This window comes from Lissotriton helveticus, chromosome 7 (assembly GCF_964261635.1).
Source record: "Lissotriton helveticus chromosome 7, aLisHel1.1, whole genome shotgun sequence".
Classification (NCBI taxonomy): domain Eukaryota; kingdom Metazoa; phylum Chordata; class Amphibia; order Caudata; family Salamandridae; genus Lissotriton; species Lissotriton helveticus.
This window is the reverse complement of record NC_136068.1, coordinates 510,229,092-510,254,965: the sequence shown is the minus strand read 5'-3', so window position 1 is coordinate 510,254,965 and position 25,874 is coordinate 510,229,092. Positions and strand designations below refer to the sequence as shown.

The following is a 25,874-nucleotide window of genomic DNA, read 5'->3' as shown; positions in this document are numbered from 1 at the left end:
GTGGGGGTACGCATATGTTACCGCGGTATACATTCCATTTCTCCTATATCCGGGACCATTTTTTCGGGCACCCCCTATTCATGTAAACGGCCTTTTCCGCCACCATCGCAGCATCCATATCATTTCCCCATTGCGTTCGCGAGGTGTAGTGTTAGACCCCCATTTCCTAGCGATATTTCGCTTTGCTAAAGTCATGTCCAGTGTGGCCCACGTTTGCAACCCACGGTTAAGGTCTGTGGGGGACCATATATTTAATAGACAGCACCTGGGTTCTGGTGTTAGTTCTACTTCACTCGCTTCGGATATATCCGACATGATAGATATCCAGTATGTTTGTATGGAAGGACATTCCCATATCGTGTGATAGTATGTACCCCGCATTCCACAGCCTCTCAGGCAGTCTTGCTGCGGTACGCGTCCTAGTTTGTGCAAAAGAGTGCGTGTATAGTATACCCTGTGTAACACCTTTAGTTGTATGAGTTTCAACCGGGATGGTATGGAGGCATCTCTAGCCGAGGCCAGCGCATATAACCAGTCCTCGTCGTCTATATCACCTAGTTCTACCTCCCACTTGCTTCGGAGTACCACCATGGGATCTGGAAGATTATTGATGAGTTTACAGTATGTAAGCGAGATTGCCTTTTTTTCCAGGTAATCAGTGAGGAGTCTATCTTCCAGTGGGGAGGAGTCCGCTAGTGTGGTCCCTGGGGGAATGGCGCCCTGTAAGGCATGTCTGATTTGTGTATAGCGGTATAGTTCGGTGTCTGCCATTCCGTACTTGTCTTTCAGGGCCTCAAACTTGATGATTGCTCCCTGGTTCCACATGTCCCCTATCTTTGAAATGCCTATTAGGTCCCATTGTCTGAAGCCCTTAGTGTTGGCTAGGGAGCCAAGACGCCGCGTATCCCAGAGTGGGGTAGCAAGTGTAAAGACTCCCTCCCATCCCAGTGCTCTTTGAGCTGTATGCCAGATCCTGATCGTGTGTGCCGTTGGGCCAGTGAGTGTATGTCGTCGTTTGTTGGTGTAGAGAGCTTTCAGTAGCCTGTCAGAGGGGAGTATAGCTCTGTCTAAGCTGTATGCTGGATCGTTCTGTGGAGCATGCAGCCATTGGTTAACGGCCGTCAGTTGTGAGGCCCAATAATACAGTTTGATACTCGGGAGTGCTATCCCTCCATCGTACCAACTACGGATGAGTTTGGAATGTGCTATGCGTGCGGGCTTACCGTCCCATAGCAGAGAGGAGATTTCAGCATCTATCGCTTTGAAGTAAGTGAGCGGGATCGGAAATGGGGTATTTTGTAGTGCGTTTAGGAATTTGGGGAGTGAAAGCATTTTGAAGAGTGCTGCTCTTCCTAATAGTGTCAGTGGGAGGGAGCGCCAGTGTTTTACATCAGATTTGAGTCTCTGTAGTGGTTTTAGTAGATTTTCTTCCATAAAAACCGATTGTTGCGGTGTAACGTAGATACCGAGATACCGGAAACCCCTAGTCGCTATCTGTAGTGTGCATGTAGGGGGTAACGTGGGTGTTTGGCCGTGGAGTACGTACAATAGTGATTTCGCCCAGTTAATTGTGTATCCTGATATTTCTCTGTACTCCTCCAGGATGTCTAACAGGGCGGATAGGGATGTGGTCGGGGACATTATATAAATTAGTACGTCATCGGCGTAGAGAGAGATACGGTCTTCCCACCCCGGTTCCCATGTGATTCCCCGGATCTGTGGTTCCGTTCTTACTTTCACCGCCAGAGGTTCCAGCACTAGTGCGAACAGGAGCGGGGACAGTGGGCACCCTTGTCTTGTACCGCGACCTAGCGTGAATGTACGCGAAATATGTCCATTCGCCACCACCTGCGCCAGGGGGCCTGTGTATAATAGCTTTATCCAGCCACAGAACTTGGGTCCAAATCCCATCTTCCGAAGCACCGCAAAAAGAAAGGGCCATTCCACTAGGTCAAATGCCATAGTTGCGTCTAAGGGTAGAATGGCCGCCTCTTCACTCAGCATCGGAATACGGTGCAATACGCCATTAAGGCGTCGCAAGTTGAGGGAAGTATTTCTCCCGGGCATGAACCCCGATTGGTCCGGGTGTACCAGTGTCATGAGGTGCGGTTGTAGGCGTAACGCCAAGAGCTTCGCCAGAACTTTGGCATCTGCGTTCATCAGTGAGATGGGCCGGTAGGAGGACGGTTGGTCTGTCGGTTTGCCAGGTTTGTGTATGGCCACAATAGTGGCCAAGCGTTGTTCTTCCGTCAATCTACCTTTCACGAGACATTCATTATACATGGTAAGCATGTGGGGAAGGAGATGTTTGGCCATTGTTTTATATAATTCTACCGGCAGGCCGTTGGGTCCCAGCGCTTTGCCTGTGTGTAATGCTGTTAGTGCCTTCCCTAATTCATCTATCGTCAAGTCATCTTCAAGTGTTTGTGCGTCCTCTTGTGACAGAGTGGCAAGTGGTACTTCGTTGAGGAAATGTGCGCTGGCGTCTTCCGTCACGCTGCTGCGTGCTGTGTATATTTGTTCATAGTATGTGGCTAATTCTTCAACTATTCTTTGTGGGGAGGTAGTGTGCGTACCGTCAGCCAGTTTCAGTTGGGCTATCCACCTGTCTGCTCTTTCCTTTTTTTCCAGCCATGCGAGCATTCTCCCCGTTTTATCCCCCAACTCATAAATCCTATGTAGGGTGTCAGTGTGTCTTCCTTTGGCCATCTCCTCCGCATATGCTCTATATGCGTGTGAAGTTAGGGCAAGTGTTTGCGTCGTGGCGTCTGTAGGATCTGAGGTATGGGCTGATTCTGCCAGAAGGACTGCAGATTCTAGTCGTTCTATGGCCTCCCTTTGTTCCTTTTTGTGTCTTGTAATAGAGGAAATGGCCTGTCCTCTGAGAACAGTTTTATACGCTTCCCATAGTATGGATGGTGAGTTTACCGACGATAGGTTTTCTTCAAAGTAGTGCGTGGTTGTAGTGTCTAGGGCTTTTGCAATTTTGGGGTTCTTCAGGTATCCTGGGTAAATCGGGTAGATTCTTCGTCGCCTAGTGGGGTGTGTGGTACAGGTGAGATGGATTGGAGAGTGATCTGATATCCCTCTTGGTAGGTGTTCTATGGATGTTACCGTTTCCGGGGGTATTTCTAAGGTAAGGATGTAATCTATTCGGGAGAGACTGTTGTGTGCTCCGGAGTGGAATGTGTAGCTGCGTTCATTACTGTGTTTAATCCGCCACATATCTACAAGCCCTATTGCGTCTTGGAATTCTTTGAAGAGGTGGCTAGACCTGTTCGGGTCCCGGGGAGGTTGGCGGTCTATGTCTGTGTCAAGCACCGCATTAAAGTCACCCCCGATGATCAGGCGTCCCTCAGGGAGGTCAAGTAGTAGTTTCCCTAGATCTTGAAGTGTCCCTTGGTGTAGTGATGGGGGAATATAAACCATTAGTATATTGTAAATCTTTCCCTCCCATTGACATGTGATCCCCGCAAAGCGCCCTTGGTCATCTGCCCATGTGCGTTTGATTATTAACGGTGCCTTCTTACTTACTAAGATCCCAACTCCCCGGGATCCGGAGGAAAACTCCGCATGTATGATCATTTTGAACCCCCAGCGATTCATTGCTTGGCTGGCGTTTCCTGCGAGGTGTGTTTCTTGTAGGAGGATAAGTGTGGGGGCCTTTCGCTTTAGATATTGTAGGACCAATCCCCGTTTTATTTTATGCCCCAGGCCGTTCACATTCCAGGAAATAATCGATAGTGGTGGGGATGGCAATTTGTTCAAATGGCGATCTACGCCCGTTAAGTTATCATCCCCCATCGTGGTCAGTACATAGGGATGTCCGGAGTGGTGCGGAGTGTATCTGTGTCAGACCCAGTAGCAGGCCGCCATCTGGGGAAGAGCCCCAAGCTTCTAACCTTCGTGCCGTTGGGTGGATGAAGTGTTTGAAGGCAATGCTGAATGTATTTTGTAGGCTGGCCTCATCCGAGGCCGTAGTGCTGAGTATATGAGAAAGAGCCATAGCGGGTGCATCATGTCTGTGTGCCAAACCTAGCCAAGCCATAAACCTAGAACATAAACAGAACAAACACATTGCGTGTAACTTCCCTACCCCCCTCCCTGCCTCCCTGCCCGGTGGATAAAGAACCTTCACCCCCCAAACTGAGCAGAGTGCTTAGTGTCCCAACTTATGAGCATTGTTCGTGGGGGTGAGACTTTTGTAGTCTTCTTTGAGTCTCTCTCACCGCAAATAATATGCAAAGTCTGGTAGATCAGGGTTTCTTACCTGCTCGACGCACATGTCTCGGGTCTGAGTCTTACCCTGTTTGCCAATGTCAAGTAGAAGCAGATAGTCTTTCAGCCGCTGGCAGTTTCTTTACCACATCTGAGGATATGGGTGCAGTTCACATCCGAGCCATCCGTGTCCATCTCGGTCTTCATTAAAATGTCTGTCGCGTAGGCTGCAGAGTGGCACCTGCTTATTCAGTTCCATCAGTCATCTGAGGGCTCCTATCACCGTTGTTTCGCCATGGGTCGCGGTTCTTGGGTCCTCTAGCTGGTCTCCAGCCCTCCAGCCAATCCTGAGCGTCTCGTGGCGAGTCAAAAAACCATGCTTTACCTTCCGATTCCACGCGAAGCTTCGCCGGGAAGAGCATTGAGTACTTAAGTTCTCGGGCTCGCAGTTCTTTCTTTACTTCTGTGAAGCTCCTCCTTTGTTGAGCTACTGCCGCCGTGTAGTCCGGGTAAAAGTTTACGTCCGAGTTGTCAATTCTGATTGGCGGGTGTGTTCGGGCTGCTTGTAAAATGGCGTATCGGTCCCTGAAGTTGAAAATTCGCGCCAAAATGGGGCGAGGTGCAGCCCCCGTTTTGGCCTTTCCTCCAGGTACTCGGTGAGCCCTTTCTACCGAGAAATAATTGGATAGTCCCCTGGGTTTGAGCTGTTGTTGTATAAGATCCTCAACATATAGGTCCAAGGCTGGTCCACCTTCAGATTCCGGTACGCCAATCAGGTGGACGTTATTGCGCCGGGAGCGCCTTTCCTAGTCGTCAAGTTTGGCTCTTAATGTGGTGTTATAGTTTTCTAGTTGTAGGACCCTGCGTTGTAGGTCGGACGTGTCCCCGACGAGCCCCGTGGTGGTCTTCTCCACTTCTCCGAGGCGATCCGACATTCTCGCCAAGTCAGCCCTTATCAGTGATACGTCGGTAGATATGGTGCCCATGGAGGATTGCATCATCTTTAGGGTCGCCATCACAACGTGGAGGGTGATCTTCTCGGTGTCATTTGATGCCCCGTTGGGCTGGGGTGATGTACGCTGTGTGTCACTTCTTGGGGTGTCCGGCGGGTCTTTAGTGTAAGCAAATTTGTCCAGCTTCAGGGTCTGTTGGCCCCGTGTCCCCCTCCCACTCATTCCGCAGTCGATGGGACCCCTCAGAGCGGGGTCAGTGTGTGCCCAAGGTTGGAGCCGAGTTCGATGGAGTGGTGGGACCAGCGCCGTGAGTCTCGGGCGAGTAGGGCCGGTTTGGCGCTCTCCTACTTCTGGTATGCGTGCAGTGGTAGTACTTGCGTGTGGTAGATTGGTAGGCCGATGTGGCAATAGGTTGTAGGTCTGGAACGTAGAGCTGGCCAGAAAATGTCGTTTTCAGTGTGCAGGGCAGCTTCGGATAGATCACTGCTAGGATTTGTGCGTTGCATGCGCCTCAGTATCCCAGGAAACTGGTAGGGTGTTGACGGCTGGGTCTCGGCACTATTTCACTCTCCGGTGCTTCACTATGTGGGTGCTGTGATTACTTGAGGGGCCCGGGTGCCGTGATCAGTCGCGGCTCGCGGCTTCCGAGCTCGCGGCTGTTCACAATCCTCCCCCTACCCTTGGTCGGTACCACGCTGGTCTTCTATGATGGGGGCCCGGGGGGCCAGGCGGGGGTCCCGTCGATGGTAGGTGGGCCGCTGTTGCGTTACTGGAGCGCGGCGCGTCTGTGTACAGCTACGCGTCCGGCCGCAGCGCAAGGTGTTCGTCCGGTCGGCCTGGCACTCACCACAGTCCCCGGGTTCAGGCGCGAAATCAGGCCTCAGTTCGGACCTCGATGTATCTCCGTAGTTTTTCCACTCACAGGGACGCGAGTCGGCTCTCTGTGCACCGGAGGCTTAGTGCAGGCAGGTGATGCGGTTTAGAAGTTGCGGTATTGCGGATAAATGCCCGGATAATTCACGAGAGAGCTCGTCAGCTACAGAGCTCCGTTAGTTTGTGGCCATCTTGGCTGGTTGCTGGCCCGCCCCCCGCTTAAGTGCTTTTAAGAGCGCCCCATGAGCCTTAGAACAAGAATGGTCAAACCACTTAGTTGTCTTCTTGAGTCGCGAACTGCTCTCGATGTATAGATTTTCTGCAATTTGGTCACAGATTGCTGTGAAAGATGTTATAGTTTTTTTGGCCGCGGCGTTTTCATCAAGACAGACGCCAAAATTGGACTCTGCCTTGATGGCCAACTCCTCAAAGAAGGCCGCCGGGACCACTGCTTCCCACTTTATCCGTCTTCCTTTATCCTTGGTCGCCATGTGCCTAGGGGCCACCCTATCCAGGTCAGTGATAGCAACCTTGCACCGTAGTGCCACTTCCAATGTAAGTGGATTATGGTCGCTGAAGGTTGATATCATGACTCTGTACCTAAGGATTTTTGTCATGATTTGTGGAGAGACAAAAATATAATCTATGACGGATTCGGCACCTCGTCCTGTGAAGGTCGGGGGAGCCTCTCTACCACCTTCCTTAGCTGGTTCAAATAGATTTAGGCTGGCTAATAGTTCTTCCAAAGCATCACCCTGTTTATTATGTTCGAAATGTGGTGCTCTCCCATTCGCAGGCCCCACCTCATCTTCCCCGTAGCAATCCCATTGACAGGGGTGTAAATTAAAATCTCCCATTAAAATTATATCATAGTCGCAAGAGTTGCTAAGCTTGTAGACTGACAAACAGTGATCTAACGCACTAAAATCTTCTTTTTGAGGAGAGTTTCCCATTGCATTATATAGATTTATCAATAAATGATATTGATCCGCATTAAACCATTCTATTATAAGAAAGTTGTCTGACTCCTCATTAAGCTTTCTAAAAGTGCCGGTGAGGTTGAGGGAGATGAGAAACAGTAAACCCCCCTTTGATCTCCCTGCAGTACCCCAAACTGCTGGCATGGTGAAACTTTGATAGCCATCTAGATTAAAGGCAGATTCAGAATCCCAAGCTAACTGGAAGGCCAGGATATCAAACTGTCTTATATATTGTAACCAAATGGTGTCCGAGCTTTTTGACCTAATTCCTGCCACATTCCAGCTTAACAATTTACATACATTCAGTTCATTATGCACAATATGGGTATCATCCCCTGAGCCAACTTCTGGGGCTATGATTTCATGTACCAGTCAGTCATTGGATTCCATCTGTGAGAGAGGAGAATAACGATTACAGAGATTAAGTGCCTCCCTGTTGGAAAAGTGTACTGTAGAGTCTGTCTCTGTAGGGATCAACATGAAAGTTGGTGGGGCACCGAGTTCCCCCTCCAGAACCATGTCCTGAGCAAGTCTCCACTGCTCCTTCATCTTGGCCTGATATGATGTTGTGCATGTCTTATTTTGGTGAAAGTTATGGCGTACATGTTGCAAAGTGGGTCGCTGTTGGTGGTGGTTGTGTGTACTCGCCGGTGGATAGAAATAACCCAATGGGAGGGGTCTAATACCCTTATTTATGATATTCGAACCATCCCAAAATAGTCTTTCAGCACTCTGCCTGTTGTTAAAATTTACCACCACACAGTCCCCGGAAATATTCTTGGGACAAGGCTCCACCCAATGAATTCTTCTTGCCATAGTGAGAGCAGTGGCCACTTCATCACCGCCCGTACTGAACTGGTAGCACCATTTTTTGGCTTGAGACATCAAGTCAGCGGTTGTTTCAATGGTGTCTCCCCTAGTTGGTGGTACCCCAGTAAAAATGGCCACGAAAGGTGCCGCCTCCGGAGGGAGCTTCAGGGTATGGCCCGGCTGCTGAATGCGACCAGTCTTATCCACTGGATGGCTACGTGTGTTTGTTTCGCCAAGCTGCCCCCGGTTTTGGTCTCTACTAGTGGGTGTCCTTTCTTAACTGCCAACCCTGTCCGGCTATTGGATCTACCTACACTATTGTTAGCTGTGTGGATATCAGTTATAGGAGAAGTAACATTCAGAACTTCTACCTGAGTGGGGCCCTTAGATTTCCCCACATGTTGGTTAAATAGTGCATCAATCTTTTTGCATTTAGCCATAAGTCCCGCAACGCATGTGTTCAAAGTGTCAACAATATCTTTGGCAATGGACTCAAGAGCTGGTTCCAGGCGTGAAGTGAATAAGTCCGCCACCATTTTCCCAATTTGTGCTTTGAGACTGGGGTCTAATCGGTATGACTTAGCTGTACCTATCCTCCTTCTGTCCGCCATGTTTGAAAACTTTTGCTTCTGCTTCAGATGTGACTTGTATAGAGAGGCAACAGGTGGGGTAGATTGTGATAGGGAAGCCTCTGCCTGTGGGGTAGATGGTATGACATGAGTTGGGCTTCCTCCTCGGTTGGTTATCACAACATTTGGCTCCAGGGGGGTTACCCGGCTACTATCTACCAAAGGGGCATGAGTAAGGTCTATCACATTCAGGCCCAATTCTTTCTCTGCGTCGGGGATCTCTTTGGACAATACCCCCACTGCAGATGTTAGGTATGAGATAATTGATTCTGACTTTCTGGGGTGTTTAGATTTTTTACCCTCGTCATCTTTAACACATACCTTTTTCCTTTTGCCCATCGTATATACTGCAGTGAAGGTTGTTAGGGGGATGGCCCGTCCCGTCCCTAGTCGTCCCCTGACGGCCACAGACGGTCCCGCCCTTGTCCCGGGCTTAGCCCAGCGCCGCCCGCGCGTCCCGTGACGCGGGAGCTCTCGCCGTACTTGCAGGCACATCCGGGGGCGGGACAGGGCGTGCGCGCCTTCCTGGCGCTAGGGCCGCTGGGGGATGTAGTCCCCGGTCCGCCGCCGCCGCGCCGCAATGTCCTGGAGCCGCAGGCAGTCGGCAAACAGTGAGGCAGCCACAACAAGGTCAGCGTGGAAGGCTATGGTCTGCCTCAGCACCCCAACGATGGCGCCCAGGTCAGTAGTGAAGTGTCCCCCGCTCCCCCGGAGCTCTCGCCGTACTTGCAGGCACCTCCGGGGGCGGGACAGGGCGTGCACGCCTTCCTGGCACTAGGGCCGCTGGGGGATGTAGTCCCCGGTCCGCCGCCGCGCCGCGATGTCCTGGAGCCGCAGGCAGTCGGCAAACAGTGAGGCAGCCACAACAAGGTCAGCGTGAAAGGCTATGGTCTGCCTCAGCACCCCAACGATGGCGCCCAGGTCAGTAGTGAAGTGTCCATGATACATTGCCACAGGCTTCTGACGATCCAGGGCATGCCATCGATCCCGGCTCCTGGGTGTTGATCAAAAACTTTCAGCGGACAAAGAACGACCAGCCCCGCTGGATTGGCCCCTATTTGGTACTCTTATCAACGCCATCTGCAGTGCGAGTGCAAGGAAAAAAGAACTTGATCCACGGCGTACATTGTAAGAGGGTTCCTTTGCCTCTGCCGTATGACCAGTGTGTCCAGGAGGGCATTCCTGATTCTGAAACTGAAATTGTGCCTCGTTTTCTGCCTTTTAGCGATGCACATTTAATTGGGACAAGTTCTGAGCGTGAAAGCGACGATCTTCTGCAAGAAGCTGTGCCACCGTCAGTTCGAGTGGACACTACCGAGCCTGAACTCTTATTCCAAGACCAGACGTTACCTGGAAAAAGCCGTTATAATTTGAGATCAAGAATTATGGACAAATAAAAATGAAAATCCTTTTTGCTATTTTTGAAAGTTCAGCTCTCCCATCTGAGAAACTGTTTTGACCGATTTTTGTTTTTCGAACCGCCATCCGGGCTCAGCTGTAGGGTCGCGGCGTCAAGTCTTTGGAGTGCAAGCCGAAGACACAAGGTCGACGGTTCTGGTTGGTCCTAGGGCGTTCCCTGGACTGACAGACGCATTCCTTAGCACGGAACACCGTACCTCCGCGAGCAGCACGGTTAGAGGATGGAGTTTTTCGAGATGGTGAGACCTGTTGAAGAAATGAATTTTAGAGCCAAAATATGTGAAATAATGAGTAGAAAATGTTTTTTAATATTGTGCCTTTTCATGTTGCTTAGCTTAATGATGTTTTTAATGGGATATGTTATATTCTCTTTTCAAGTGACGTTTGCACCCACTACACAGCCCATACCTTCTTCTACTGTTTCTTTGCATTCTTTTCATCCTCTGCCTGAACATGAGTCCATTAGGAGATTGGAATTCGCTAATAACTCTTTCGTTCAGCTTCTGCACCAACACCAATTAGTAGTGAACACGACTAACTGTTGGGTGTGTGGCCTTATGCCTCATACTACTGATAAAGGTATTCCTTATCTGGTCCTGCCATTCAGCTACAATGGTTCAGTGTGGGCATACAGAACGATGTTCATCTATGCTCGTGAAGTCTACCCCCTGCGTTATGTGAAAGACAATCCAAAGAATAGTGCTCTAGTCAAGGGAATAGTCGATATGATTAGAGGAATAGATTCCGATGAGACTATCCCAAAAGATGAGACGTTAGCATATATTGGATGGAACGTGACCGGATATGGAGCGAGTCTGAGTGAGAAACAGCGAGCGAAAAGCCCTTCTCCGATTTGGATTGTACCCCATCAGGGTCATCTATGTCTGCAAGGCAAAGGCAAGAATCCGAGAGCTCAGCTAGGGAAGAGTATCTGCACTGAGATGTATGTTTTTGCGTCCCAGACTTTCCCCATCGTTCCTGGCAGCTAAGGGTACCTATTTCATCTGTAATGATAGTGCATACACATGGTTGCCCCCTGATTTCTCAGGCACATGTTTTGTCTCGTTCCTGCTGCCTCCCATCTACACAGCTGCGGCAGATTACCACAAGACGAGAATTGTCAGAGGTGTCTTCAGTAAGGAAGACACCGCAGGACAAGAATTAGGAGATTTCTAGAAGGGTTTTCTGCCGTTTTGGGGACCTATGGTTAACAGCAGGAACATACGGCAATTGACGAGAGTGGTTGAGTCCACCGTAGTTGAAACTGCCGGTGCCCTTGGTAACTTGACTGCTGAACTCCAGTCGGATCGACTTATGACTCTGCAGAACAGAGTTGCGTTAGACGTCATACTTGCAGATAGAGGAGGGGTATGTAAATTGATCCAATCAAGTTGCTGTGTTTTTATTCCAGACAATGCTCCGACAATGTACCAGGCCATTTCCAAGCTGCACACAATATCCGAGTCTATACATGTGGACGAAGGAGATTGGTCGTTGATGGGATGGTTATCCACATGGGGATGGAAGATTCTGATGGTCATTGGGATGATCTTAGCCATCCTTTTCCTGTTCTGTCTTTGTGTACAGTGTGCTCCTGCCATATGTGGCCTCTGTGCTACTTCGTGTGTAAGGAAGCCTGTATCAAGAGGCGTGCTAAGTAATAGGATGATGTTACAGCAACATCTTGATGACCTGATGAGTATAGACCTGGACTCAGACTGAAATGGGTTTAGGTTATTGCCTATGTAAGGGCAAAAGAGGGTCTGAGGTTCTGAGATTCTGAACCCGTTTCATGAAAATCGTCGTATCATGACAATTCTGGTATCAGCGGACCGAAAATGGCGAGTGTATGTTGTACGAGTGTTTTCGTCATGTTCAAGTGACGAGATCACCATGAAATCAGGGATTCCATTCTGAACCCTTGGGTTCCATTTTGTGTACGGCAGCCATTTTGTGGTTGCCCTCACATAGGCCGATGACTAAGGCCGAACGAGTCCTTGAGACACGTACATTTAGCTGACTTCTGAATAAACTGAGCGAGTGACCCTCTTGCCCGAAGCCAAAAACTTGTTAGGCCAGTTCCTTTCCCAGTAGCTGATCAAGATTACGAAGCAAGGCACAGGGCACCATAAACCTTTTCATTGCACACAACTATGTCTTATCTTGCTCACACCGGTCTCTGCTCCTTTCTTTAGGGTCTGTTTACGATGGGGATGTGCCCGTTTTTATTATGGGTTTGATCGACCTGTCTGATGAAGAATGTTGGGTTTGACCAATAATTGATTATGGGCTGGACAAACTGAAAACTGTTTCTTTGTCGTGACAATATGTGAGTGGTCAACTGTAAATAAGGAATGTTTGCCTGAAGCATAATATTTGGTATAAAAAGGGATGACTGGCTTTGTAAATTCGAGCAGTCTCCTGAGAACATACACTTTGTTGTACTTCTAGGGATCTTTGTTACTGGCTGCAGCTAATAAAATTGATCTTTGACGTCACCAAGAAGTACCCCGTGTCTCTGTACTCTAAGACAGGTGGACCCGGAGACTAGGGCGTTTTCCCTGGCGCCGCTGGGTCTTAAATAACCCGGTTCTTCATCCGGACTTGGTTGTCCAGGCAGTAGTGTCTTGCGAACGTGTGCAGTGAGGCCCACGTAGCTGCCTGACAGATGTCCTGCAAAGGGACTCCCTGACCCAGGGCAGTAGTAGCCACCGTGGCCCGAGTGGAGTGGGCCCGTAGCCCAACAGGAGGCTCCTTCCTCACCAAAGAGTAGCAAATCTTGATGCACAAGCCGACCCACCGAGAGATGGTCCGTTAGTGCACCGCCCGTCCCTTCTTAGCGCCCACGTAACCAAGAAAGAGTTGGTCATGCACCCGGAACTGGCATGTGCGATCCAGATAATATGAGAGCGCACGTTTTGGGTCCAGACGGTGGAGCCTCTCTTCCTCTTTCGAGGGATGCGGAGGCGGAAAAAAGGTGGGCAAGGTGATGGACTGCCCATTGTGGAAGGCTGTGACTACCTTGGGCAGGAAAGAGGGTCACGTCCGCAACACAACTTTGTCCAGATGGACAGAAAGGAAAGGAGGTTGTGAAGAAGGGGCATGGAGCTCACTCACTCTCCTGGCAGAGGTGATGGCAACCAGGAATGCAGTCTTAAGAGCGAGAAGACGAAGAGGACAGTTATGAAGTGGCTCAAAAGGAGCGCACATCAGATAAGTGAGAACAAGGTTCAAGTCCCACTGCCGCATCACGAAAGGAACAGGAGGAAACATCTGAGTGATGCCCTTCAAGAACCTATTTACAACGGGGGACTTGAACAAAGAGGGCTGATCAGGTAGCCATAAGAAGGCGGAAACGGCAGAAAGGTATCCCTTAAGAGTGCCCAGAGCAGAGCCCTGCTGGGCAAGAGAAAGGAGCATGAGGAGAACATCAGAAAGGGGGACAGAGAGTGGATCCACAGCCTTTGCTGAGCACTATGCCACAAATTTGCTCCACCTGCAGGCGTATACCGATTTTGTGGAGGGACGCCTGGCTGCCAGAATTACATTGCAGACTTCAGGAGGCAAGTCAAATGGCCTCAACTGTCACCGCTCAATCTCCACGCATGGAGGTGGAGACTGGACAGGTTCGGGTGGAGGACCGTCCCCTGCTGCTGCGACAGAAGGTCCTCCTGAAGAGGCAGACGAATCGGGGGATTGACTGACAGGTTGAGTAGGTCGGGATACCAGTATCTTCGTGCCCAGTCCGGAGCCACAAGGATGACTTGGGCCCGGTCGCGCCTGATCTTCTTCAGCACTCTGGGCAGAAGTGGTATAGGAGGAAAGGCGTACAACAGACCGCAACTCCGCTCACGACGAAAAGCATCTCCGAGCGAGTGCCGCCTTGGAAATTCCAACGCGCAGAACTGATGACATTGCGCGTTCTCTTCTGTGGTGAATAGATCTAACCAAGGCTCTCCCCACTGCTGAAAGAGACCTTGCGCCACGTCCGAGTTCAGACACCATTCGTGATCCATCATGCACCGACGGCTGAGTTTGTCCGCCCTGGCGTTCAGGGAACCTGCCAGGTGTTGAACCACCAAGGCCATGCCCTGATGTTCCAGCCACTGCCAGAGATGCAAAGCCTCCTGGCATAGGGTCCACGACCCCACCCCGTCCTGTTTGTTGGCGTACCACATGGCGGTGGTGTTGTTTGTGAACACCTGCACTACACTTCCCCGGACAGAGGGAAGGAATGCCTTCAGTGCAAGCCGGATCGCCCGCACTTCCAGAAGGTTGATGTGGATCTGGGATTCTGCCGGAGACCAGAGGCTTCAGATCTCAGCCTCTCCCATGTGCACCCCCCCAGCACAGGAGGGACGCATCCATCACAACTACATGCTCCGGTTGGGGAAGGGAGAGAGATCTGCCGGTGACCCAATTGCGGTCCGTGAGCCACCACTGCAACTGTTTTGCAGTGCGCTCCGAGATCCGTGCATGGTCAGACAGGTTGCCCTGATGCTGGGCCCACTGAAACTTCAGGTCCCACTGCAGAGCCCGCATCCGCCACCTGGCGTGATGCACCAGAAGGATGCATGAGGCCATCAGCCCCAGAAGCCGCAGCATCAACCTGACCGAGACCCGGGATTAAGGCTGAAAGATCGGAATCAGAGCCTAAATATCCCGAACCCACTGTTCGGGAGGATAAACCCGAAACTGCGCTTTATCCAGAACCGCTCCGATGAAGAGCCTTTGAGAGGGACACAGGTGCGACTTCGGCATATTGATGGAAAACCCCAGCAAGTGCAGGAGGGCGGCCGTAGTCTGAAGGTGGCTGATGACTGTCTGGGGCGAGCCCGCCTTCAACAACCAGTCGTCGAGGTAGGGGAAGTCTGACACCCCTAACCTGCGCAGATGAGCTGCGACCACCACCATGACTTTCGTGAACACCAGTGGGGCGCTGGTAAGGCCAAAGGGGAGCACGGTGAACTGGAAGTGCTCGTGGCCTACCATGAACCGCAGGTAATGCCGGTGGGCCGGCAGGACGGGACAGTGGAAATACGCGTCCTGCAAGTCCAACGCTACCATCCAATCTCCGGGGTCCTGGGCAGCTAAGACCTGAGCCAGAGTCAGCATCTTGAACTTCTCCTTCCGGAGGAAGCCGTTGACGTTCCGTAGGTCCAAGTTAGGGCGTAGGCCCCCTTTGCCCTTCTTGGGAACCAGAAAGTAGTGGGAATAGCAACTACACCCTACTTCTGGCCCAGGAACGCGCTTGATGGCCCCCTTGGCCAAGAGGGCCGACACTTCCTCTTGCAAAAGTTGCAAGTGATTCCCCGACACGCGGTGGTACTGTGGTGGCATGGCTGGAGGGGTCCCCTCAAAGGGCAGGGAGTAGCCCCTTCGGACGATTTGCAGCACCCACCTGTCCGAAGTGATGGTACGCCAGTGACGGAGGTGATGGCGGACCCTGCCCCCCACTGGCGTTAAATGGGCCTGAAAGCTCGGAGTAGGAGGGCTTTGAGGCGGATGCTGCGGGGGTGGATGTGGGCTGGCCGTGCCGTAGTCCCCTGGCACCGCCATGGCAGTTCCAACGTCCGCCGCCGCGCTGGATGTTAGACTGCGGCCAGTGGCTGGCAGGACGTGAAGGGGCGCCCCTTCCGTGGCCACGAAAGGAGCGAAAGGCAGACTGCTGCTGACGCTGGCCCGAGAGGCCCAAGGACTTGGCTGTAGCCCTGGAGTCCTTGAAGCGTTCAAGCGCATGACCTGCCTTGCCACCAAAGAGGTGGCTGCCATCAAACGGCATGTCCATAAGGGTGTTCTGGACATCGGCCGAGAAGTTGGCGGACCTCAGCCAGGCGTGGCGGCAAACCGCCACTGTCGTTGACATCGCCCTGCCCAGTGAGTCTGTGGTATCCAGCCCACATCGTATAGAATACCGAGCTGCGTCTCGTCCCTCCGTGAGGGCTTGAACGAGCTTTGCCCGGGCCCCCTCCGGACACTCTGGCAGCACGGCCGCAACCGTATCCCACAGAAAGTGGGTATAACGGCCCAAAAGGCAAGCGGTGTTGACTGACCGCAACCCACAACTGAGGGATGAGAACAGTTTCTTACCAAACTGTTCATACCTTTTGGATTCCCGATCTGGGGGTGCAGTCGGGAATGCGGATTGGGAAGTAGAGGCCTGGATAACCAGGCTCTCGGGGTGGGGTAAGTGGACAGGAAGCTAGGGTCGCCCGGAGCTAGGCGGTGGCGCCTGGCAACGTTCCTATCTACAGGGGGGCCTGTAGCGGGCCTGGACCAGGTGCCCAACAGGACGTCCATGAGAGCCTCATTAAACGGCAGTAAAGGCTCTGGAGCACCAGTCTGTGGTTTAAGGACCTACGTGAGGATGTTAGACCTCACAGTAGCAACGGGGAGCATAAGCGCCAAGGCCTTAGCAGCCCGCGTCAGCACCACACTATAAGCAGCCCCCTCCTCCATAGCCACGGTAGGAGGGGAGATTAAGCCAGTGTCAGGAGAGGTATCAAGACCACTGGCCTCCCCTAGCTCCTCTGTCCAGTCCTGGAAGAACTGACACACACGTGTCAGAGGGTCCTCAGACCCCTCCCAATCCCCTTCGTCCTCCATCTCTTGAAACTCAGGGTCAAAGGATGGAGCCGGATCAAAGAAGAAAGGCTCTTCAGCCGGCGTCAAATGCAGCGTCGGTCGACGCCGGTCCGACGCCGGATCCGGACCGAGAGAGGGATCAGGGACGGCGCCGTGCGGGCACCCGGCCCGCTTGGACTCCCAGTTGGGGCCGTGGAGCCCGGAGGCACCGCGGAACCCGACGGAGGAGAGAGGGACCTCATGGCCTCGATCTCCTCCGGCATCACGTTCAGCCCAGGGACCGGCGGGTATGGAGCTGGCCACGGCGCCTGCGGCTCCGGCAGAGCCACAGTGGCGGTGTCGCCCGAACCCCCGGCCGCATCGCGCGAGCGTGGGGGGGAGTCAGAAGAGCGATGGCGTCTCTTCGACTTCTTGTGCCTCTTACCTGAGGACTTGGAGCCCGACGAATGGTGTCGACTCGTCGAGCTTCGATGACTGTGGCCCCGCGACCGGTCCCTCGACCCCCTCCTGAACCGGGACCTTGAGCGGCGCGGGGTCAACTGCCGAAGCTCGAGGTACTTACGGAACCGCTCCCGCCTAGCCTTCGACATCAAGGCCCGGCAGTCGGGGCACGACCGGTCGGCGTGGTCGGCCCCAGGGCAATACCGGCACCGGCGGTGGGGATCGGTAACCGACAGCAGTCGGTTGCAGGCTGTACAGAGCTTGAACCTGGGCTTTCCTACCGGCACCAAGAGTCGTGAAGACTCGAGAAGAGATCAAAAATGATCAATAAGTTTAGTCAAAAAATTGCTAAGGTACTGCTTTCTCCGGACCTGCGCTACCTGGTGCGGAAAAAAGAAGAACTGACGTCAGCGTGCAAGGGCGGCGTCTAAGTACTCCGACGATGTCATCCCGGCGCCAACGACGCCGACGACGGACGCGGGGCCGCAGACGACGCCTATCGACGCACAAGGGTACTGCTACACAAAATTTTACGGATCCAGTCTGACGCCTGGGGGATATTCTAAGGTAAGGAATCTAACTAACGTGTTTCTTTCAGATATATGTATCTAGAAGCATAAACCAATATATATATCTATATATATATATATATATATATATACACACACACGCACATACATATAACCTTATACAGATGTATGAAGGACAAAAAGCAGCTAAGGATAACATCTGGCAGGGGCCAAGACTACAGCGACGCAAGCTTCTGCTTGGGAAGTGCATATGAAAAATGAGGCTCAAGACAGTGTGCACCATCAAAGTGTCTGGCGTTGAACCAACTGCCTACAAGGAAGAAACCAGACAGGGTCTGAGACCTGAGGGAAGACGAAGGACAGAAGCACTTCCTGTGACAAGTTAGAATGGCTATACAATAACCAACGAATACCCCACATAGGGTAAGTTACAACCCTATAAAATGCAAGGGAGCACCTCTTGAGACTAGCTCTTATACCAAGGAACTGAAAATAATGGCAGAAACAGCTGCGTAGCTGTACAGTCCGTCTGGGAAATAACAGGTTGAACCCAGAGACTAACACCAGAGAAAATCAGTGGCAATATTGCATCCAATGCAAACAAAACAAGAAGTCAACAACAAGGGACTAGAAAGAATGCCATTCACTGAAAACCAGACATGAGGCGCTGAACCGCTGATCAGCATGACTGTCAAAAAGATGGGCCCCATCAAAGGGCAAGACCCAAAGCCGCTCCTGAACATTTTCAGGAAAACTGCGATCACGCAGCCAGCATAGCGACTTAGAGCAACTGACCTGGCCATAGCCCGACCCACAGAATCAGTGGTGTCCATGCCTGATCAAATTGAAAATATTGCCAGCTCTCGACCATCCTGGAGTATCCGAGTCAGGTCAGCCTGAGGGCCATCCGGAAGGAAGGGAAGGAAGTGCTCAACCGAGTCCCAGAGGGCAAAAGTAGCCAGTGCAAGCACGCAGGACGCATTCAAGGACCGGAGAGCCGAGCTCATGGATGCAAACATTCGCTGACCACATGCCTCCAACCATCGAGATTCCCTAGTGGGTGGAAGCATCGGAGGAGAGGACAAGGCTACGATGCTGAGACAACTAGCCCTAGGGTGTAGGGACAAACAGACTGGGTCATCTGGAGCTGGGCGGTGATGATGTGCGATAGCATGTTCCACTAAGTCCCCCGAGGAGGGCCTTGCCCAGGTCCCTAGAAGAATTTCATACAACGACTCACCAAAAGGTAGCAAGGGCTCGACATCGGCGTTGCCCTGGTGGAGCAGATCCAACAAGGGATCGGAGGGCAGAGAGATAGAAGGAGGCTGTAACTGTAAAATGTTGGCAGCTTTGCGAATGACTGTGGCAAATGCAGCACTAGCCTCTGTTGCCATTCTAGGGGGCAACAGCAAATCATAGTTAGGGGACCATTGCAGGCTAACACCTTCACCAAAAATCATAGTCCCTTCAGTCCGAGGATGTCCAATGACCCTCAATTGCTCCACAACAACATATTCCGAAGAACACTCAAGCAACGCTGGTTGGGGGGAGGGGGGGGGGGGTTGAACCCTCAGGTGCCTCATTCTCCCTTTGAAAAGGAGTGATAAGGGACATCTCCGGGGTTGAACAACGTCAAGGCAGTGACACCAAACGTCCAAGGAGCTCCATCGACCGTCATTTGAATGGTGTAGACTCGCTATCCACAGAAATGGGAGACTTCGGTGTGGGATGGCGTCAACTTAGAGACAAGTCCCCTGTGGCGGCCACATCAGACATCATCCCAGGGAGCCTCACTGGGCTGTTCACTGATGCTGGAGGTGGACTGTGGCCTGACGTTTGTATGGGAAGCCCCACCAACGTCACTGCTACTCCTGAGCCGGAGTCAGGGCACTCGATTGGGGTCGAGGGCGAACCTGCCGGTGAGCTCCAAATCTGAGTCCCTACCACTGCTGTAGGGCCTGAAGGCACGACAGGTAGAGGGGTCGGCCAAAAGATGGCCTGCAAAGCCTGGTCATAGGCTTTCATCTGGGCTCTAGTCGCTCCAGCATCAGGAAATGGTAGGAAGGCGAAGGTCGACTGCTGAGGGGTTGTGTCTGGAAAAGACTGGGAACCACGGGTCCAACATCACAACTAAGTGAGGCCGATGGCCTTCGTGACTTCCTCTTGTGATTACCTGAGGAAGGTGAGCAACATCCACAACAATTTCATCCTATGTTCCCGTAGGGACTTCTGCTTCAGCTGCCGACAAGCACCGCTCTCCTTGGAGTTGTGGTGCTTGCCCAAGCACCACATACAAATCACGTGTGGATCCGTGGATGACATCTGCCGCATACAGGTCTCATTCGTTCTGAATCCCGAAGGCATCAGCACACTGTTCCTGGATGCGAAAAGGCATCAGTAAGGCTAAAATCCAAAACAGGCCAGAGGAACCGCTGGTCCTGGATCCGCGTCGCAGCGCGGAAAAGAAGAAAACTGAAAAATCTCCGGATCCAGACAGGCACCGATTGGATATTCTAAGTTAAGGAATCTGCGGCTAGATGTCTCTATCAGATACATATGTATGGCATGGTACTGCAGGTCCCCAGGCTATCATGTTAGACTCTGCTTTTCGGCAGGAGGTGTCTTATGCTTTCCGTATACTTCATGACACCCCAGACTAATAGTGTTCTCCTGGAATTTAAACGGCCTGCTGGACCAAATTAAATGCTCTGCAGTATTATGGTATATCAGGCAACACAGGCCAGAGGTTGTCTTTGTGCAGGAGACTTACATGCTGGTGACGAGATGCCCCTCTTGGGCTGCTTAGGCTATGACAGGGTTTACCACTCAGTCTTTACGCATGGCTCCAGAGGAGTCACCATACTGCTGCATAAATCTCTCCCCCTTGTAGTCACGGCACAGCACACGGACACCCAAGGCTGCTACGTGGGTAATGAGGGCCACACGGAAGAAACCCACAAAACTTTGTGTCCAGTTACGTTCTTCCACCCCCATTGCAGCCCTCTCTGCAGTCACTGCAATCTTTCCTCCTGCCTTTACCCAAGGTGTTATAGTCATTGGAGGAGATTTTAACGCAGTCCCTGAGCCTCAACACAATAGCTAAAAGTCGACTTAACTAGCATAGTAACATACGTGCAAAATATATTATCAAAGCATATGTCTTCTTTTGAGTTGATCACGGCCGGGTTACATTGAGTAATACAGTAATCTTTATGAATAACGAGCTATAACTGAAAATAAAACACTCACCGAGATAAGGACTTGGAAAGTTGCTGCATATTTGTGCCTGGAGCGGGATTTCTAGACTTGTTTATTGCCTGTATCCCGTTTTCGCTGTGCCTGGGTTGGCGTCTCCTGTCAGCGCTGCTTTGTGGACTGGCTCCCCTTGACTCGCTGGTGTGAGCGTGAGCTGCAATCTGCAAGCTCAGTCAACCGCTCCCAGCTGGAGTCAGAAGGGTTGAGCCCAGCGTAATCTATCTCAGCGCGCTTAGCCCGGGGGACTGCGAGGTCCAGAAACCCCAGCTGGGGTCAGCTGGTTCCTCTTCCCCCAGGCGACACGCCCACGGCCACGCCCACCAACGAGAAGGATAAAGATTCGTGACACCCGCTTCGCGGGCGCCACTCACCGAGATAAGGACTTGGAAAGTTGCTGCATATTTGTGCCTGGAGCGGGATTTCTAGACTTGTTTATTGCCTGTATCCCGTTTTCGCTGTGCCTGGGTTGGCGTCTCCTGTCAGCGCTGCTTTTTGGACTGGCTCCCCTTGACTCGCTGGTGTGAGCGTGAGCTGCAATCTGCAAGCTCAGTCAACCGCTCCCAGCTGGAGTCAGAAGGGTTGAGCCCAGCGTAATCTATCTCAGCGCGCTTAGCCCGGGGGACTGCGAGGTCCAGAAACCCCAGCTGGGGTCAGCTGGTTCCTCTTCCCCCAGGCGACACGCCCACGGCCACGCCCACCAACGAAACGTACAAAAACAGAATCACATCCCGCGGCGCGGGACGCGCGCGGGACCAAGGCCGGGACTAAGCCCGGACAAAGGGCGGGCCGTCTGTGGCCGTCCGGGGACGACCGAGGACGGGACGGTCTATCCCTCTAACATCTGCATTAGGGATTTATGATCATTTATATTGTGAATAGGTCGCGCTACACCATAATCTAGGTAAGCCAGATTTACATTCCCTGTTCTTTCCTTTGAGTTGACAAACAACTAAGGATCTTATATTGTAATATAAGTATAAGTTCTGGAATATAAAAACAAAATTCTCTTATTCACACTAAAATATTTTTTATTTGATTTAAACATCTGTCAATCAGCTGAGACGACCACAATTAACTACGAACACTCTGCCCCAATATGAGGGCATTAAAACAATTACGCTCACGTACAATTTACATGAGACGTATGGGTACCGACGCAGCTGTTAGGAAATCAACTGATAAATCAATGAAACCGGGACTATTATCTTATACTCCAGCTATAAATAAATATTTTTCTACTCTTTCCTCAAAAAATCATTCACTTGTATTTACATCAGAAGAACAAGATAAGTCAGACCTCATCATGGATAGGGTACAGCATGAAATGTCTCTCTCCTCTGTTCAGAGACATCATGAACAAGATTTCCTAATTACAGAGAACAGCTCGGTAAAAATTCCTTCTCCTGTAGAATGCCAAACATCGCCCATAGATATATCTCAAATAAAGTCTATGACACCGACAAAACTACAAGATAATGTGCAAATTTTGGAGCTATCTGTAAATAACAGCATGAAAGGAGAACATGAAAAATCTGAAATATTACTCAGTCAAAATCAGCCATTCACCAGTTCACCGGAAAAATCACCTAAATTCTTCTTCAACTGTGCTAATTCCATTGACTCTAACTTTACAAATCTTAATTTAAAATCTGAAAACAGTGCTCCTCCTTTGTCAAAAGCATTATTTTCACTGCAGGAAATTCTAGAATCAGTACTTACCCATATTGGACAAATTTTGGCCAATTCTGATGATACACTAGATGTTCAAATAGGAATCCTAAAATTTTTGGTTGAACAAAAAAGGAAAAAAGATTTATCCAAAATAATTCCCAACGACCATGAATCAGGTAAAAACTCTCTAATAGAAGACTGTCTTTCTAATGGGATAAAAAATCTAAATCAACTGGAAGTAAGCACCCAAACAACCGATGTGGTAATAATTGAGACCAAAACTAAAGAAATAAAAAACAAGAAACAACATCCTATTACCTACTCACTCAAAAAATTGTTTAAAGAAGAACAGGAAGCTACCAGCGGTAAAAATAATAAGATCTATCCCATCTTCTCTAGTAAAGAAAATAGTAACAACTCAGATCGTATAACTTGGGATACACAACTAGTGTCATCAGGAGTTATTACTGATCAGGAGCCTAGTCAGACAGAAAAGACTGGAAAAAGTAATGAGCGGGAAAAAGCAAAGGGTAAGAAAAGGAGAAGAAAGTCTTTGAGAAGAATACAGAAGAAAAAAGGGATTAAACTTACATTTCAAAAATCCATGCCATCAAGTTCTGAGAGTTCTCAATTAATTAATAATACAACTCAAGCAATAATTCCACTGGTGAACATATTGAATCCAAAAGCAGAAGAATATCGGCCGATGACAGAATATCGATCACCTGTGCACAAGTCTATGGTCATCAATAAATTGGATGAAGTGCAATCTCAACACTGGGAAAAAGTCTCATCAAAACTTATCATAATAGAAGAACTGTTTCCAACAGACAAAATGCCTCTCAATCGCAGCAGAATAACTAACCTTTTGCAAGAAATTTAATCTTTGAACTCTATTACAAGTAAAGAAATCGACTTGGTACTTTTTCCAAAGAAAGATAACAATAAAATAGCACAGGTATCCTTTTTTTCTCCAGTTCTTCCTAGAATAATCATTAGAGAGAAGGAAATTCTCCACAGAAATGGTTACGATGTATATTCAGTACCCAACTTCAAAACCAATGCACAAATTAATTGCATAAATGGACAAATTCAGAGAAGAAATGATGACTATGGTTTCGAAAAGGGAGAAGGTGTATTAAATAACAACAGAAAGGACACACTCCAAATACAAGTAAAGCATGGTGAGAGGTCAGTTTGGTCTTGGGAACCAAAAACAAGTGACACCGAGAACCCTATAACATCCTGGGCATGGCTATCAGAGACTCTAAATAGCAAAAAATTGGATAAACCGCAACAGCATCAGGTTTAGCAAAGGACTGTTGTTATTAACTTGGAATTTGGCAGGGAAATCTGTTAAAAAAATGAAAATTGCAATTAAGGATTCCCCAGACATTATAGCCTTGCAGGAAACATGGTCGACTGATCCCTTCAAACAAAAAGGGTATTATGTCCATGAAACACCGGCAAAAAAATCAAAAAGAGGACATGCCAAGGGAGGTCTGGCCTTTTTACTTAAAGAAGAATACTCCTGGTCACAAGTAATAATAAATACGAACACTGAGAATCTGCAATGTATAAGGATATCACTTAAACCTCAATCATCAGCCACGAAAGAAAAAATACTACTCTTTAATATTTATGTGCCTCCTAATAGTAATTATGATTCGCTGTTTGACCATCTGATGGAGACTATTTTGCATATTATAGAAGATCATCTCCACATACCATACATCATCATGGGAGATCTAAATGCTAAAATTTCAAATAGTGAACTCAAGAAATGGGCACTCTTATTCAAAGAGGAATCGTTGGAAACATCTCTCCCAGAGTTACCGAAAGGAGTCAAATCGGATAAGAGAGGACGCTCACTTTTATCAACTCTTCCGATACTGAATGGGACAATCTTAAATGGTAATACCAACGGAGATAGACCGGCATCTTACACGAGACGGGGAAATGGATGTCCCTCTATCCTTGATTACTTTATATGTGGGACTGGAGAGAAAGAACAATTTACCCAACTCTCGATTCAATTCAATGAGGAAAGCGACCATGCACTACTATATTTAACAACTAACTGGAATGTCTTGATCTCCTTTCAGAACCAGTCAATATTATATAAACCAAATACGGAAGTAAGCGCAAAAAAGCGCTGTTTATACTGGAGCATTGAAAATTTAGACCATTTGAGTACTCTATTTTTTCACACTCAATTACTGACTACTACCTACTCAGATGATCCTATAGAGAATTTTGAACTTATTATCGACAAACTTAAGCTGGCCTTGCAAAATAAACTACAAACAGATACACAGTTAAAAAGAAAACGTAACAGTAAAAACAAAAATTGGAATCAACCAAATATAAAACAACTTAACAGGCTGATCCGAGCCCAGTATTTGAACTTCTCGCCTGAAATAAAAACGGAAATTAATAGATTAAAGAACCAAATACGGAGAGAAAAAACCAAGCAGAAAAAAATGAAACAGGACTCTAACTGGATTGATATCCAACTGGCAGCCAAGCAAAAAAATCAACGCAAATACTGGTCCTTGATTGCGAAATTTACTGGAACCAAAAAAAAGCTAGAAGCAACTCCAGTCTCAGAGGAAGATTGGGATACATACCTCAGTGAGTTGTACAGACCAAATCAGTTTAATAAGGTAGGAAAGGCAGAAGACCGATCAATGGAAACAAATGAGTTTAAGATCAATAAAACTTCGTCAGTATCTATCGCTATGAATATAAAAACAGCAAGAAGCACGGGCGCTTCTGGCCCCGATCAAATCCCTATCAAAATCTACCAACTTGATCGGAAAAAATGGGGTCTGGTGCTTTCAACGCTTTTTAATTATATATTCGACACCGGCAAAATGCCAAACTCCTGGAAGGGAAGCATAATTATCCCGATTTACAAGAAAGGGGAAAAATCTATACCAGGAAATTACAGGCAAATAGCACTTATGGACGCGGCTGGGAAGATATTTGCAGCAGAAATCCTGGACAGATTGAAAGATTGGGCATTCACAAATGGACACATCCCGATGTTTCAGTCTGGATTTCGCCCGAATCATTCTGTTACAGATAATATAGCGATCTTCCAGACAATTTTAGATAAATATACATTGGGGAAAAAACAACCAATTTATACAGCGTTCATCGACTATTCGACGGCCTTTGACCGAGTCGATAGACCGACACTGTGGTCAAAATTAAGAAGGATGGGCATTTCAGAATCACTATTACAACTCATAGTGAACTTACACAGCAATACCTGGTGTCGGGTTCAAATGGGGCGCAATAAGGGCCTGACGAAGAAAATACTGACATTTAATGGCCTGAAGCAAGGGTGTCTTTTGGCTCCAATTTTATTCTCCTTGTATATAAGTGATTTACCTGCCGAACTTCAATTAGGATCATGCACTCCTCCAAAGATTGCCACTGAGTGCATACACACACTGATGTATGCGGATGATATTGTCCTCTTTGACCTCACTCCGTTTGGAC

General features: G+C 49.5%; 1 protein-coding gene across 1 annotated transcript in view; it reads right to left on the bottom strand.

The window, feature by feature from the left end:
- The window catches only part of LOC144768685 (uncharacterized), a 9,047,330-nt gene that overhangs the window by 2,027,369 nt on the left and 6,994,087 nt on the right, over positions 1-25,874 (bottom strand). The gene's annotated exons all lie outside the window — the stretch shown is intronic.